This window comes from Epargyreus clarus, unplaced genomic scaffold, assembly GCF_041222505.1.
Source record: "Epargyreus clarus isolate Ecla_fem2 unplaced genomic scaffold, WU_Ecla_fem_2.2 ptg000003l, whole genome shotgun sequence".
Classification (NCBI taxonomy): domain Eukaryota; kingdom Metazoa; phylum Arthropoda; class Insecta; order Lepidoptera; family Hesperiidae; genus Epargyreus; species Epargyreus clarus.
In genome coordinates this window covers 5807511-5823178 of record NW_027332211.1, presented here as the reverse complement: position 1 = coordinate 5823178, position 15668 = coordinate 5807511, and the positions used below count along the sequence as shown (strand labels likewise).

Below are 15668 nucleotides of genomic sequence, written 5' to 3'. Positions count from 1 at the left end.
AGTTTCAGCTGGTACTGAGTAGATATATTAAAAGTTTTTCGACATTAGAATCACTACGTTGACAGTTCCGATAGTAGCAGATGTATTTAACCACTATACGGCTCTTACAGACATGCTACTTTTAGCTTCGGCGATTTGGTGCGTTTTTGCGACTGCATTAATAATGCATTGCGTTTTATTCATCTGTGTGCGGGTTATAGCGTTTGAATTTTTTTATTTATTTTTTTTATTTACTCTTTATTGACCAAGTTAAAAACAGTGTGGTACAAAAGGCGGACTTAATGCTTAATAGCGTTATCTCCCAGTCAACCTTAGGGATGTGCAGAAAATTTGAAGGCGGTACAACTATACAAAATAATAATAATAAAAATAATAATAAATAGGAAATAAAATAAAATGAAAAAAAATCGAGAAAGGAGAACATGAAAAAAGAAATAAGATATAAATAGATGACAATGCATCGTGAATTGATCGCTGCATCGTGCATCTAAGAAGCAACTTAATCGTTAATCATCATTATCAAGTTGTTATTATCCCATTGCTGGGCACGGCTCTCCCCATAGAGTGAGAACCATAGTCTACCGCGGTGGCCAAGTGCGAGTTGGTACACTTTGCACACGCAAGCACGTGATAATTGACTTCTAATACACAAATAACGAGAAAAATCAGAGATGCGTGCCTGGTATACGAACCTTGGACTCCCCTATTGATAGGCCGAGTTTCTAACTAGGATATCGTTGCACGGCAATCATCAAACAGCGATAGAAGTAGCACGTCTGCTGTGGCCCTTATTAACACACTTCGGCCATTTGCGTCATAGCATGCAGCCGAGTCACGAATTTGCATTGGAATATAAAATTTTGTATTTGAAAGAAATTCCACAGTTCAGCGGCAATGGGATTATAACGAGGCTACAAATAACATCGAAGTACGTTATGTTGCCGCCAGCACTTTCTGGAAGTTTCTGGAAGCTTCCATTCCATTCACATTTTCACACGATGACACTGCGAATTTTTTACAATACAACCTACCTAATTACACGAGTGAATCTAGCGCCATCAATCATAACGTCCCACGAAAACTAGGAAAATAAAATTATAGTTACCAAATTGTTGTTTAATATTCCGGCGAGAATGGAATCAGCTGCGAAGGTTAATTTCATTATACGACTTATTTTGAGAACTACTTAATTATGTTCTAAATAAAGTTTTCCTTTTTTATCTTAGAGGCATTCGGTAATTATTATATATTCCTATTATAATATTATAAATGTAAAATTTTATAAGTTTGAATCTTTGTTATCCAGGCACGCAACTACTTATGATATGGACTTATAATTTCTCTATAGGACCAATTCAGATGTCCACGAGCACGAAGAATTTGTACGTTACCTGTTAAAATATCCTAATGTGTAATTTAATGATGTTTTAAAGTATACCAAAGAAACAAGCAAAGGAATCTATCTGCGTTTTATTAGTCCAAACTTGCTTACAATCCGAATTTCGACGATCAAAATCTACCTTATATTAGGTACGTGTATATCGCACTATAAAGCTATAACTCAGGATCATAAAATTTGGCCATAAATTTGTAATACCTTCTTGTTGGGAAGGTAAACGAAGCAAACAGTAACAAGGATGTGGTAAGGATACATAAGATGCTCCTACTTTACTTACTGACTGTAGGTCGGGCCCATATAAGGCAGTGATAGCCTAGTGGTTAAGAAACTCGGCCTCTCGATCGAGGCGTTCGAGGTTCAAATCACAGGCCTCTGACTTTTCAAAGTTATGTGCGCATTAGAAATTAATTATCACTTGCTAAACGGTGTAGGAAAACATCGTGAGGAAACCTGCATACCTGAGAAATTTAAAAAAAAATCTCAAAGGCATGTGAAGTCTACCAATACGCACTTGTCCAGCGCGGTGGACCATGACCTAATTCTTCTTATTATGAGAGGAGACCCGTGCCCAGCAGTGGGACAGCAATGGGTTGATGATGAAGTGTTTGACCTATCAAGTAAACTGTTGTTACAATTTATTAAAACGAATGTTTGTTACTGTTATGAGAAGCGTAGTCACTGAAAAATTACAAAGGAAAGGTTTTCTGAACAGCGCTATATAGCACTTTAAAGCAGACTTGGGCGGAGAATATGTTATAGTCGAACCACGAAAACTTAACCTAACTTCAAAAATAAATTAAATGTTTTAAATTTAAATATTACTTGCGCAAACTTTGTAGCGTTGAAAACGTTCTTTTAAATTTAAACACTTAGTGATATCACGATGAAAAGTGAAGACTAAATGACTATTTACGTCATTATTTGCTCCAGAACATTTCAAAAGTAATGAAGTGAGTTCAATTAAAGTTGATGGTTATAATTGTCTGCGTGGATGTCAACAGCGGTTCTTGTACTTTGGAATTGTTCGCATTCATCGGGGCAAAGTTTATTGTAAACAATATCATGATAGATTACATGCGCAGTAACTTTTATAAGTAAAGTTCATACGACCAATAGGTTAATTGCGATACTTTGAATTATCTATTTGTAGGCAAATTACAGAGGTCGATAATGGAAATTTCCTATTAGAAATGGAAATTAAAAAGGCGATAGTTGTAAGTTGCATACAAAAATCAATTGAAAGGTAAAAGAAGTGTTGGATCGCAGAAGTACCACCGTCAACGTAGTTCTAAGAATCTTCGTTCGTTCGTTGTATGGGTGATGGATGATGGCCGACTAACATATGGCCAGCAGGGACCACTTACAAAAAATTACGTCCCGATTTTGTTATAATAGTGGTATGGGTTGTATTTTAGGTTTAGTTTAGTCAAATGTTAGATATTTAGGAATACGTTTTTATAACTAGTCTTTACTTTAAGGTAGCTTAGATTATTGTAATTTTCTAGTAAAAGTCGGTAAGAAATATGTAGATCACCTGATCGAAAACCATTTAGATTTTCTGAGGCAGCCTCCATAGCAAAAACTTTTCGAAGCGGTAGCAGATTTTGTCAATTATGAATAAATTCTGAATAGATGTTAGAATTTTAATTTTCATCAGAGAATATGTCATTGTGCACTTAAAATACTTCGCAGTTGTTGTTATTAACAACAAAATCATTTTAGATCAAGTTAATAGAAGTAAGACTTTCATAATTGTCTATATCAAAAAGTAGTGGATTTCAAAAGATTATTCGGAATCAGAATATATTGCAGAAGTGTTAAGTGACTGTAAAGCGTTCATATCAATAAATTACTACTGACCTTTAACTCCTGCTTGTTTAATTTATACAAAAGTAAATTTTATAATGGCTTTTATTCATTAAAAATAGTTCTTATATACAATATTTACATAATACATATACAATTTCATCTTAAAATTATTTACTCGCTATAAATATGTCCATCGCAAGGGACATCTGACCGTCAAATATACTCGAATGGTATATGGCAAAGCCGTCGTATGACTAACAGGGGGAGTTGCGGTAGACATACCACAAAGAATATTGCGAAGGGGCTGAAGAGTATGCAGGTCCCTAGCCACGCCATGAGGAACCAAGTGGGCAGGAATGCCACCTGTTCCAACATTGTCGCTTCACGCTCCCAGAATGTTCATATTAAACCTCTACGTGTTCATGTTAACCACTATGTCTACTCGTACTACTTGGAATCCTTAACGAGCTAGCTCTCGATGTGTGTGGAGTTATGAACGCCATCTGAAAAGAAAAGAAAATAATAATTCGTTAATTCGTCACCTTAGTCACAGGAAAACATTAAAAAGTGTACGTTACATTAAAGAAAGTGTGTTTTAAATAAGATTTTTTAACCTATGTATGTTTATATATTTGTAAGCCACTCAGTGGTAGAATAAGCGGTCCATCTAACAGCAACATATGTATATGTTACGTTATTCACAAATAAATCGATTTGATTTGATTACTTTCTTTCGTATTTTAATTTAGAGATATTAGAAGGGCCTGTTTCTTGTCACGCGGGATTGGGCCTGAGTGCGCGTTTCACCCGCATTCGTGAATTAACCCACTAAGGTCTCTGAGCCCCGCGTGCGTAAGAATAACATGACAGGAAAAGTTTCTATAAAACGATATAGATGCAGGTAGCTTGCATGCAATTTAAAACCGCACGCTGGTACAAGCCACGTGATAAGAAAAAGGTACTTATAGTGTACACGAGATTGTAAAGACAAATAATTTGAATAAAAAGGAAAATAATTTGAATATGTAATATCGGTAAACAAGACAACAGGTAAGTTATATAACTTATACCAAAAAAAGACTTAGAACAAAAAATGTGACTTTGATAAGCATATCTTAATGTTAATATAATACAGAGCGTAGAGGTCGCACAACGTAAAGAGGTTATCATTGTTATTAAAGATGTTTTGATTTATTCCGCTACAAATACCCACATTATATCATCCGCAAAGACAGAGCAGAATTTTGATAAAATATTAATCCATATTTTTATAGGAGTGCCAAGTATGCATTCCGCATGTTGGAAAATGGTAACTGCCACTATTGAACTTTTATTAGCAACTGCAGATAGGACTAGGCATTACCGGAGGGCGGCCTCAGATACGTTGCCACCGTAAGGACTAAGTCAAGATGCCTCATATTATGTCTCTTACCACACCCTTCAAACAAGAAAACAACAGCGTTTAATAATTATATGCCAGAAATAAGAGTGGCGTTGTCGCATCCGGATTCGTATTATGAAGAGTTTCACCACGTTTTCTCAAAATTATTTTCATGAGAATACCGAGATATTTCACTTACAAGTGAAATTTTAACGAAAGTCCTAAACAGAGGGAATTTGTACACTAACAGTAAGCCGAAATATTATTATTGTTAAAATTTTAATATTATGTACATTATTTAAAAGTAACATCATCAATCTTAAACTAAGATGCTTAATCTTCTGAAAGTTAATTTAGTTTCGTTACTTCTGAGATATTTAGTGTCAGGCTTCCTTTCATTTGTTGCTACGTACCCACCCCGATACTAGCGGTCAGCCACTTTTTAGATTACATGCTGGGAAACGCTGACCTTCGGAGAAAAGATTTACTATCTGCTCACTTTGAACTAAAGGTCACTTGACTCTAAAAATGCTTGTGTTAACATTTCAAAATTTAACGTAAATTTTAAAAGTGTTTGTTATATTGTAAAGTATGTTATTTTTTTTGTGAAAACTTTTTCAGGCTTAGATAAAGAAATAATGAAATTCTCTGAAAAGCTATCAGTTGGAAGCAAACATTAAAATTTACAAAAACATTAAAAATTCGAAAAAAGGTTAGATTGTTTGTGTAGGTTTATTAAAACGAGACTTATGAACGTACTGAGAACTAAGCTGAAACGCTTTAGAGAAGTATGTCTCCCTTACCATACCCTTCATAGCAGAACACAGTAGCTTTAACACTGTTGTTATTGGACAGAAATGTGGCAAGGGTGCCTCCAAAATCGAACATTAAAATTATATTTATACAACAAATACCTTTCAAATGAGACCCTATATGTACCAAAAGGAAGATCATGGAGAAACAATGTTGTATCTAGACGAATTCGTAAAGTTCAAATAATTTATCGTTTTTAACTTGTAATACAATACATATACATACATGCAACCCATGCAACCATGATTATAACGTTTTATCTACACAAAATACGTCATATTGTACATGCGAAATATAGCCAATTATATTGAGTCGCCCAATTACTTGTTTTTGTTCTTATCTATAATACTACTTAGCTTTGCCATTTATTCATGAAACATATTATTATTGCGGGTTTAAAGATAAAGTAAAAATATAACTATAAATTATCATATCACAGAACGTTATCTCGATTCATCATATTTATTGACCTTCATTTTAGATTGCCAAAATATAACACATATTATTATTAATAATAATAAAGTATTTAAGTTATTTTCATGTTATTATCACTTAGTATTGCTTGGAATATCTTTATCATCATCAACCCATTACTGTCCCACTGCTGGGCACGTGTCTCTTCTCAGAATGAGAAGGATTAGGCCATAGTCCACAGCGCTGGCGAAGTGCGAATTGGTAGACATCACATACCTTAACATTTCTCAAGTATGCAGGTTTTTTCACGATGTATTCCTTCACCGTTTAAGCAAGAAATCAATAATTTCTAATACGTTTTTTCTAATAACCCTTGGACTATAATTCATTGGAATTTTATTGCAGTTTTGTCGAGTAATTTTAATAGGAAATCAATCTTAAATCTTGTATCGGTTTCAAAAATATCTATTTAAGTACTGAAGCAAATGTAAGACCACAATATTGTTTGTACTTAGAGCATATAGGTGATAGGCATGTAGAAAAGTAGGGTTTAGTGGAATTTGAGGAACATTAATAGAAAAAGCCAGAAGAACCGATGAAAATTTAATGACAACGTTTGAAGGAAGGAATGACATAGAAAAAACAATATACATAAGAACGTATTAAAAGAAAAATACATTAAAACCTTCTGCGCTAAAATAATAATATAAATAAGCAAATAGTGCGTCGCCTACAGAGCATATTAAATATACTTTAAAGAACCTAATCGCAGTTCAGTTAGGTTTATTTCAATTACGTATCTTATTCGCGTATGTACTGAATATCCCCGATATTCGATTCCAATGCTAATATTTAGCGCAATTTGTAAATTATACCCTAACAAATAAATTTTAATACAATAAATATAGTACTATCTATCGTAAATATGTCTATATCGAAAACCTAATATTAGAGATGAAAAAGAAGAAATGTCAATTAGGATCTCATGTCAATTGTGCATATACGAAACTTAATATTTTATCATTTTTATTTCTCTTATTGTTTGCTTACTTTCGCTTCTCAATTGTAATATTTAAATTTATAGAATACAGTGTGTCGGTAAATCATCTCGAAGTATCATTTCCAACGACACACCGCTACATCATATAGTACAAATACATACCTAAATAAATAAAGCAATTGTTTCACACAATTAAGCCGCTTGTATCTTCACACGTTTTTTTATCGTGAACAGTAATTTATGTCTGTCGATGATTTTATATAATATATATATGTAAATAATTTAATACTATACAAAGACAGATAAGAAGTGTAACATTGTGTCTTTAGTGTCGTCTGTTTATCGTATATTGCTCATATCGTCATCAACCCATTACTGTCCCACTGCTGGGCACGGGTCTCCTCTCAGAATGAGAAGGATTAGGCCATAATCCACCGCGCTGGCCAAGTGCGTATTGGTAGACTTCACATACCTTTGAGATTTTTTTTTATAAATCTCTCAGGTATGCTGGTTTCCTCACGATGTTTTCCTTCACCGTTTAAGCAAATGTTAATTAATTTCTAATACGCACATAAATTTGAAAATCAGAGGTGCGTGCCTGGGATTTGAACCTCGGACCCCTCGATTGAGAGGCCGCGTTTCTTAACCACTAGGCTATCACTGCTCCATTGCTCATATAGCATAGCATAAAATAGCATTAATTTTGAAATTAAGGCGGTTATTTGTAATAATGAAGTAACGATCTATGCTAAAGAAAGTCTGTGCTTTATAGACGACGTTATAAATAGAAATTTGATTTCTCACCGTTACTTTATAAATGGATTGACGCAAGTCGGATGTGTAATGACGCACTGAATCAAAATTCTGTGCACATAATAAAGTACTGCGTTTAAAATAACGCAAATAGAATCCATATTTATTCAATCACCGATATAAGGACACCCGAAAGGAGGAACAAGTAATATAATAAGACAATATTTTGCTTAAAATTAGTTTTTAGTTACCATTGAAATTTTATTGTAATTTTATTTTATATTACAGTTTTATTTCAAAAAAATATATTGTGTCGTGGCGACCTCCCGCTACTCGACAAGAGATGGCGCCACGAGTATTCTGAATCACGCTATCGAAGTTTTCTAAATATCTTGCATATATACAAGTTCCGAACTGAGACTGTTGGAGCACGGCCGCTCCCCGGGCATGATCACCTAGCCCGGCGGGAGATCTCCCTTTGCCAAAGTGTTATTTTGAAGATTTTTGTGGTAAGTATAATTTATGTAATCACTGGCTGGGTTTTATTAGTTAAAATAAAAAGTTGAAAAAATGCGTTTAAACGTTTGAATAAAAAAGTTGTTTTTACTGAAAAGTTAATTTTATTTGATTACATTAGAAAATTTATTTATAGGTAAACTATATATATATTTTTTAATTCAATACAGAGTGAGATGTGTCTGTATCGTGTAATGTGTGTAATCGAAAAAAAAGTCCGCGTGAGTGATAAAATTAGTTTTATATTTAAATAAATGATAAACACTGTAACTATACAAACGTCGCCAATTAATTATTACCCGACTGCTGAGCAAAGGTCAACTGCTCATAACACAATCAAAAAGGTTATACAAACTATACCCGTTGTGATTAAAATCATTTTATATTCGAAGATTGGATTTTATATAAACCTAGGCCGTGGTGAAAGATATGAAGCATTTTAGCTTAGTCCTCAGTTATGACTCTACCTTTTAGAGATCGACACAAAGGGACCGCCACCATCTAATATATAAAATTCTCGTGTCACAGTTTTCGTTGCCATACTCCTCCGAAACGGCTTGACCGATTTTGATGGAATTTTTTGTGCTTATCCGGTATCTATGAGAATCGGGCAACATCTATTTTTCATCCCCCTAAGTGATAAGGGTTGTTCACCCTAAACTTTTTTTTGTTTATATGGCAACACAACGTTTGCCGGGTCAGCTAGTGTATTTATAAAGATTCATTTATAAAACAAAAAATACGAACTTATTGAAATGTTACTGGTTGTTGACATACATTGGTACATAGACATAATAATATAAAATATCATTGCATTGGCAGTACTGGCCGTTTGGTTTACACATCACTGATTTTAAATTACGTGCTTATTTGAAATTAATGATACCTTGTTTTAATGGTGAATGAAATCATCGTTATGAAACGAGTTTTTACAAAACTTCTCACAGGCGACAGTCTCCCACTTCACTGCATTCAATTCCTCCACCTATCTATAAGTCCTCAATCTAAGAAGAGACCCGTGCTCTACAGTAAGACATTAGATTGATGACGTATACATTGTAAATCTAGACCTAATATAATAATGTATCAATTTAGATATAAAGCAATACATAAAGCTTAAACACACGTGGCGGTATTTATACAACCATACCACAAAGATATGCAATACATAATCATGATTGTATATGTATACATCTGATAATATTTGGCAATGACGCCCTATCAGCTAGTAATCGCGCATTAAAACCTGAAATGGAGACGAGCCAATATTCGAGAAACAATTTCTACCTATTTCGATTCAATCAGATTATTTTTCATAGAACAATTTATATGGTATCAAAATAGAATTGTACCGAGTTTCCTGAAATCGTATCATATTTTGAATTGAGCATAATTTAGTGATAACAGAAATAGTGGTACAGGTAGCAAACGCAACGACTATGTACCTAACTATATGTGATTTATAATTAAGTCTACTAGTATGTTATTGAAGTTTTTATGAGTTTAAAACAACTATATGGACAAAACACAACATACTGTCATAACTCAGAACTCAGATAGGTGGGGGACTGGGGGGTCTTAACTATATTTTTATATACCAATCTCATGTCGGAAGTCATATCACCAATAAGGTTTAACTATTCAATGTTAACTGGTACTAAAGTCCTAGCACGAACACGGAAGCATAATATTATATACTGGTATAATATATGAACATTACTAAGTGATCTTTTTTGATTTTTTATAACATAGAAGTAGCAGCAGACGAGCATGCAGTCCACCTGATGGCAAGTGGCTACTGCCGCCCATGGACATTTGTAATTGACTCCAGATAGGACTAGATATTTCTACCTGAGGTCAGCCACAGATGCGCCGCTACTCGCGAGGACTAAGCTGGAACGCCACGGTAAAGTATGTCTTCCTAACCACACCCTTCAAACGGGAACACAGCGGGTCTTAACACTGCTGTTATTAGGCAGAAATAGGTGTAGCGGTGGTGCCTCCGGAGTCCAACCACAAAGGGTTCTGCCACCTTCTGTCAGGGGGCTCTATTTCTTCAACTATAATAAATACACATTCGACTTTTTAAATTACTCGTCAGAATATCTTAATATTTTAGAAGACTACGCAAGACCAGACATCAGGACTCTACTTGACTTAGTGCATAGAACCAATTAGTTTTATTGCAAAGTACGTCATCCTGAAAATAGACCAGGTTTTGGTAAATATTTCCTCTACATCCCACTCGCCACTTGAGCTCAGAAATGAAATGTGTAATTTAATTTTCAACAAGAACGTTATACTGTTAATTAATTAGATCGATTTTCTATACGGGTCTCGATTACAGGCTGTAATAAATTACATTGTACATATAGTATTAATTAAAATATATTGGGAGTAGTAATCACAGGCTCGCATTTAAAAAAATACAGGTCTTTAATAGTATTTTTATCGATAAATAATATTATTTGTTGGGAAACCGTTACCAAATTGTAACATAGTTTCTGTTTAACGAATAACTCGAGTGTTACGGACAAAAAGTTGCTCGTTTTTCAAAAAATTACAATAATGTATTCCGAAAATACATTGGAAAATGTGCGGATATATTAATAATAGTTTGCCTTATTTTTTGACGAACTATACGTCCCATCTTTAATTAACTCTTTATTACAAATTAATTATGATTCGCACAAATTAACTGTATTAAGAACTGTATTACAATCATTTAGAAGAGAGACAAAAATAATAATAATAAGTATGTAATTTATCATACAAATAAATCCTACATCCGAATAACATTGGGTAAAGTCCTAAGACCACGAAGTTTCTCAAGGGGTGATCAGTGTCACCGCCACACTCTCGAACTTGGCACTGAGTTTACCTCTAAATATCCCGCCTGACTTATTCGGGGTTATTATAACGAGAACCTTATTATATGGCAGTTGCAAACGAGCTCTATATGAGATAGGCCATGTTCTTATGGCTAAACCTAAACTACCCATTTTTTATTACATTGAAATGAGTATGCAGTTCACCCGATGGTATATAAGGAGTAATCCACACATTTTGGACACATCTGTTATCATTTGCAAATTTGTAACACACGTTTGCAAATTTGTTCTACCTAAAGCCGATTACAAATGAGTTGCCATTCTTGAAAACTAAGGTGATCAGAAGTCAACCAGCATCCACACCTTTCCACCGAAAAGCAAGAAGTGCTGCACCTTAGAAGTAGGTATGGCAGTGGGCCCTCTCCGGACGAACCAGGCTGGTTCTACCACCTTTGCAACTTGCCTTTATTAGCTATTTCAATATTAATTAGCAATTCGCGGTTATTGCGACTTCTTTCCATATCACGTGACATATAAGTGAATCACTAGTGAATCATGAAGACAACTAGCCTGCGTAGCTTATAAGACCAGTTTATTACAATTGGGGTAAATGTAGTAGCATAAGCTACTCAATATATTTACTACGTTTATTACTCCGCAAATGCAATATTGATGTACCTACATTTATGTTAGTTTCAAGAAGTGTCGCCGCTGCGGTCGAAACTTCGAAAACTAGTATTAAGTTTACCTTAAACGCTAGTCAGAGAATTTCTAGGTGAAATATTGTTGGCCTAACAATACGTATACCAATATCAAATGTGAGAAGCGTTCAAAGTTTCGTGAAGCCTTTGTGAGGATTGAAGTTCAGTACTTCGGACTTTGGAAGTGTGACTCTCTTAAGATATACTAGAGCTGGAGTTTAGTAAGAATATTTTATTTAGTTTTCATATTGTATAATAAACAAGTAATTAATTTAAAAAATCAAAAACCCGACTGCACCAATAAGGCTGAAGTAGAATTTCCAAAAGCAGTGAAATAGGCATTTCATTATTTTTATCCAGAAAGCCAAATACAAAGTTTCATAGTAGGTGTCTGCTTCAAAAACAAAAGATGTTCAAACAATATTATCATATTTTATCCTCGTAGTGTTCATTTACGCTATATAAAAAACCTATGTGTAAAATTCCAGCACGCTTAAGTTCAGCGGTTTCCCTTTGCGTTGATCTCTGGCACAGCAACTCTCTCATTTAGTCAGACAGTCATCTCGATGTGTATATACGAGTATATATGTACTAGCTGACCCGGCAAACGTTGTGTTGCCATATAAATAAAAAAAATGTTAAGGATGAACAACCCTTATCACTTAGGTGTAAAAAAAAAGATAGTGGCCGATTCTCAGACCTACTGAATATGTATATAAAATTTGGTGAAAATCGGTGAAGCCGTTTCGGAGGAGTACGGTAACTAACACGAGAATTTTATATATAAGATATATTATATAATGTATATGTAATCTCTTAATTTCCTTTATTTTGACACCCTACTCGATAGGTTTGGCTAACTTTTTTTAAAACGTGTTACTATTTTGCGAATAAATTCACCATTTACGGTCTATAAAATATATAACTTCAGTAAATCAAAGTTTCGGTCATTATTTTACCTCGTTAGAGGTAGCATTTCATTATTTTTATCCAAAAAGCCTGATACAACATGTCATAGTGTTTGCTTCAAAATTGACGATTGTTCAAATGAACTTTTAACCCTTATTTTACCCTCTACGGGGTTTATTTTTCGGAGGGGGATAAATAAGTGCGTCCTTGTTCCTATCCAGAAAGCCAAATACAATTTTTTATAGTAGTTGCTTCAAAATTAAAGGATTTCAAAAAAACTGTTTTTCCCTATTTTACCCTCTTAAGGGTAGAATTTCCAAAAGGCCTTTCTTAGTACTTATTCAAGCTATATAGAGAACCTGTGTGCAAAATTTCAGAACTGTAAGGTCCTTGGTTTAGGCTGTACGTTGATTTCTGAAAAACGAAAAAGTCATTTAGTTAGTCAGTCAGTCAGTCACCTTACTGTTTTATATATATACAAATATGTTTTTATAATCTCCGTTTAATTTCCTTTCAATTGATACCCTACTCGATAGGTTCGGTTAACTTTTTTTTTTAAATGTCTTACTATTTCGCGCCAAAAATCCGCCATTTTGATTTTTTTTACTAACACCTATCTAAGGACACTCGGGTCGTTGAAACAAATATAATGACACTTTAACTGTTGAAATTCATCCAGCCGTTTGTTAGATCGGATCAAATAAAGAAAGACAAACATACAAGATACGCGCGAAAAACATAACCCTTCCTTGGCAGTCGGGTAAAAATCTTAAGCTATTTTTATGCACTGTGTTTATTTTAAATACTTTATGGAACAACGCTTTAACCAACAATGACAGGTGAGTAAGGAAAAGGACCATAGATTAAGGGAAAAAATATAGAAGAGATTACAAAATTATGACAGTAGATTATGTTTATGTTTCTAGACTGAATATGTACAAAATATATGTATAATTTGAATATTTTATGTTTAAATCTATTTTTAAACTCGTGTGAAAACGTGGAAGACTAATTTCATTCTCATGCGTATTAAAAACATAATTTAAATTTTTTCTCTATGTTCAATAGCGAATAAATACATGTTTGAGAATTATCTGTATTCCCATAGTTTTGGGAAGTTTAGACAAAACTATTATTATATTATAATGTTATCTTATTCTAATCTTCTCACATAGGCACGAAATCTTAAATGGGCAAAAACTGGCAGCTGACACAATGAATTTTCATATTAAAAAGTTTTTAATAAAAATAATAACTTATAATTACCTACCTATAATATTATAGGCAAAACTGTTTTAACGGCATTTGCTTATCACTGATTGGAATATCACACACCTACAATTTCGTTTTGAATTTATCAGACACATAGGTAAAATAAAAACATGATTATCTTGTGACCATAATAAACATTACGATAAAATAAACAGAAACAACTTATGATAACATCTAGAACTGGTTTCTAGTGATAAGGTACGTTCAATATTACCAATACGTGCCTGGCTCTAGTTATTTATCCGTAAACACTACACTAACGATCATTTACTTTGTACTCCTTTATTTGTAACATTGTTTTCATTTACGTTTCGATGGTTGAGGATTGTAAGATTCTAACCGAAGCATGCTTGTTAGTGATGGGTCGTTATCCTGAGGTCAGCGGTGCACGTGGTTCACAAATAAATATCACTGTCACTTTCAACTGAGCACAATACGAGTACTGCGGTGGTGTACTGGATACTGCGGTGGCAAGCGCCTGCGCGCACGCAACCGAAGGTTTCAACATCGCGCCGAGGGCCAGCCGGCCTTGCTAGGTTCCTCTCCTTTCCACACACAGAGAAACCGCTTCGCACGTGAGATAGCGTTACGTTAAGCCATTGCGACTCCGTCACTAGTGGTTGACCTTCTTGGTCTACCATTATTGCTAATAAGCTCGCCTTTTGCAATCCGTTTTGAATTCATTCCTTGTGCCACATCTGGCGTATAAATCGACGGATATAGGTCGATCTTCCCTATTCGTTTATTTAAAGTTTGGTCTGCTCTACCGGAAGAACACCTTTGTTTTAAGCGAGAATCGTACGTAATGTAATGATTGTAAAGACAAACGTACAATGTGTTTGTCAAAGATCATTGTTAGCGAGAGTAACAGTAACCTAATCTCTATCGGTAAATGTAACGCTGAATATTACATAATTCGTGGTTCGAAGCAATTGCAATGCTACATTGCGATTGATTGGCGAAACTGTGAATTGGAGTCTTTTATTCGTCGCACAAAGAGATTTCTTTCGATAACTGCATTGCAATTCGCGTGAAATATCGTGAAATTCTCTTTATGTTAAAAGGATCATGGAAAATGATGCAATATAATATACATGTTTTTTTATATCTCTATCTATAATAAACATAGAAAAAGACAGAATAATACAGTATATTTTCCCCCTTGTGTGTCAATTGATTTTCTTTTTTGTTCTTTTAGACTTATAAAAACTTTAAAGTGGTTAATGAAAAATTTTGTACACTTTCGAACAACAACAAAAATTTACAATTGCGAACAACTGTAATAATGATTCATCAAGTACCGTCGTAGTAATGACTCGTAAAGTACCATCGTATTATCACACAATACGCCCTTAAAAATTGATATTGCAATACATTCTACTGACCCGATAACAGCGCATGCAATCCAATTATCTCAAATGTTGATAGCAAAGTATCTAGAACAAACGATACTTGTACGCTTAAGTAGGCTTCGATAATATTAAATTCTTTATTTGGCTAAAAACCTGAAACTTTTGTGTCAAGGCTACTGACCAATGTCTCCTTCGTAACTCAAATGTCCACACACCGGTACGACAGGTATTTTATAATACGTATAGATATGTGTATGAAACATACATTTATTTGTATTATCATCTTCATCTTGAGTAGACAATTACTATTAATTAATAGCGTTTATATATTTTTTAAAAGTAGCAAATGGCAGTCAATTCAAATGTTATGTTAAATACTTATATGACTTTTTGTTACCTACTCAAAAATAATTCTTATCTGGAGTCGATTAAAGATGCGTTTTTACGTCAATAATTTGGAACGGCAGATATGATTTAGCTTTCGTGCCTAAATTGATTCCATTGAAAGATGAAGTTTT

General features: G+C 34.0%; 1 long non-coding RNA gene across 1 annotated transcript; it reads right to left on the bottom strand.

Annotated features, from left to right (window-relative positions):
* Window positions 1-3292: 3292 nt before the first annotated feature.
* On the bottom strand, window positions 3293-14557 carry LOC140751107 (uncharacterized). Its single transcript, XR_012103272.1, has 2 exons — window positions 14139-14557; window positions 3293-3711 (listed from the first exon to the last, which is right to left on the bottom strand). It is a non-coding gene; the product is annotated as an uncharacterized LOC140751107 (long non-coding RNA).
* Between the last annotated feature and the right edge of the window lie 1111 nt (window positions 14558-15668).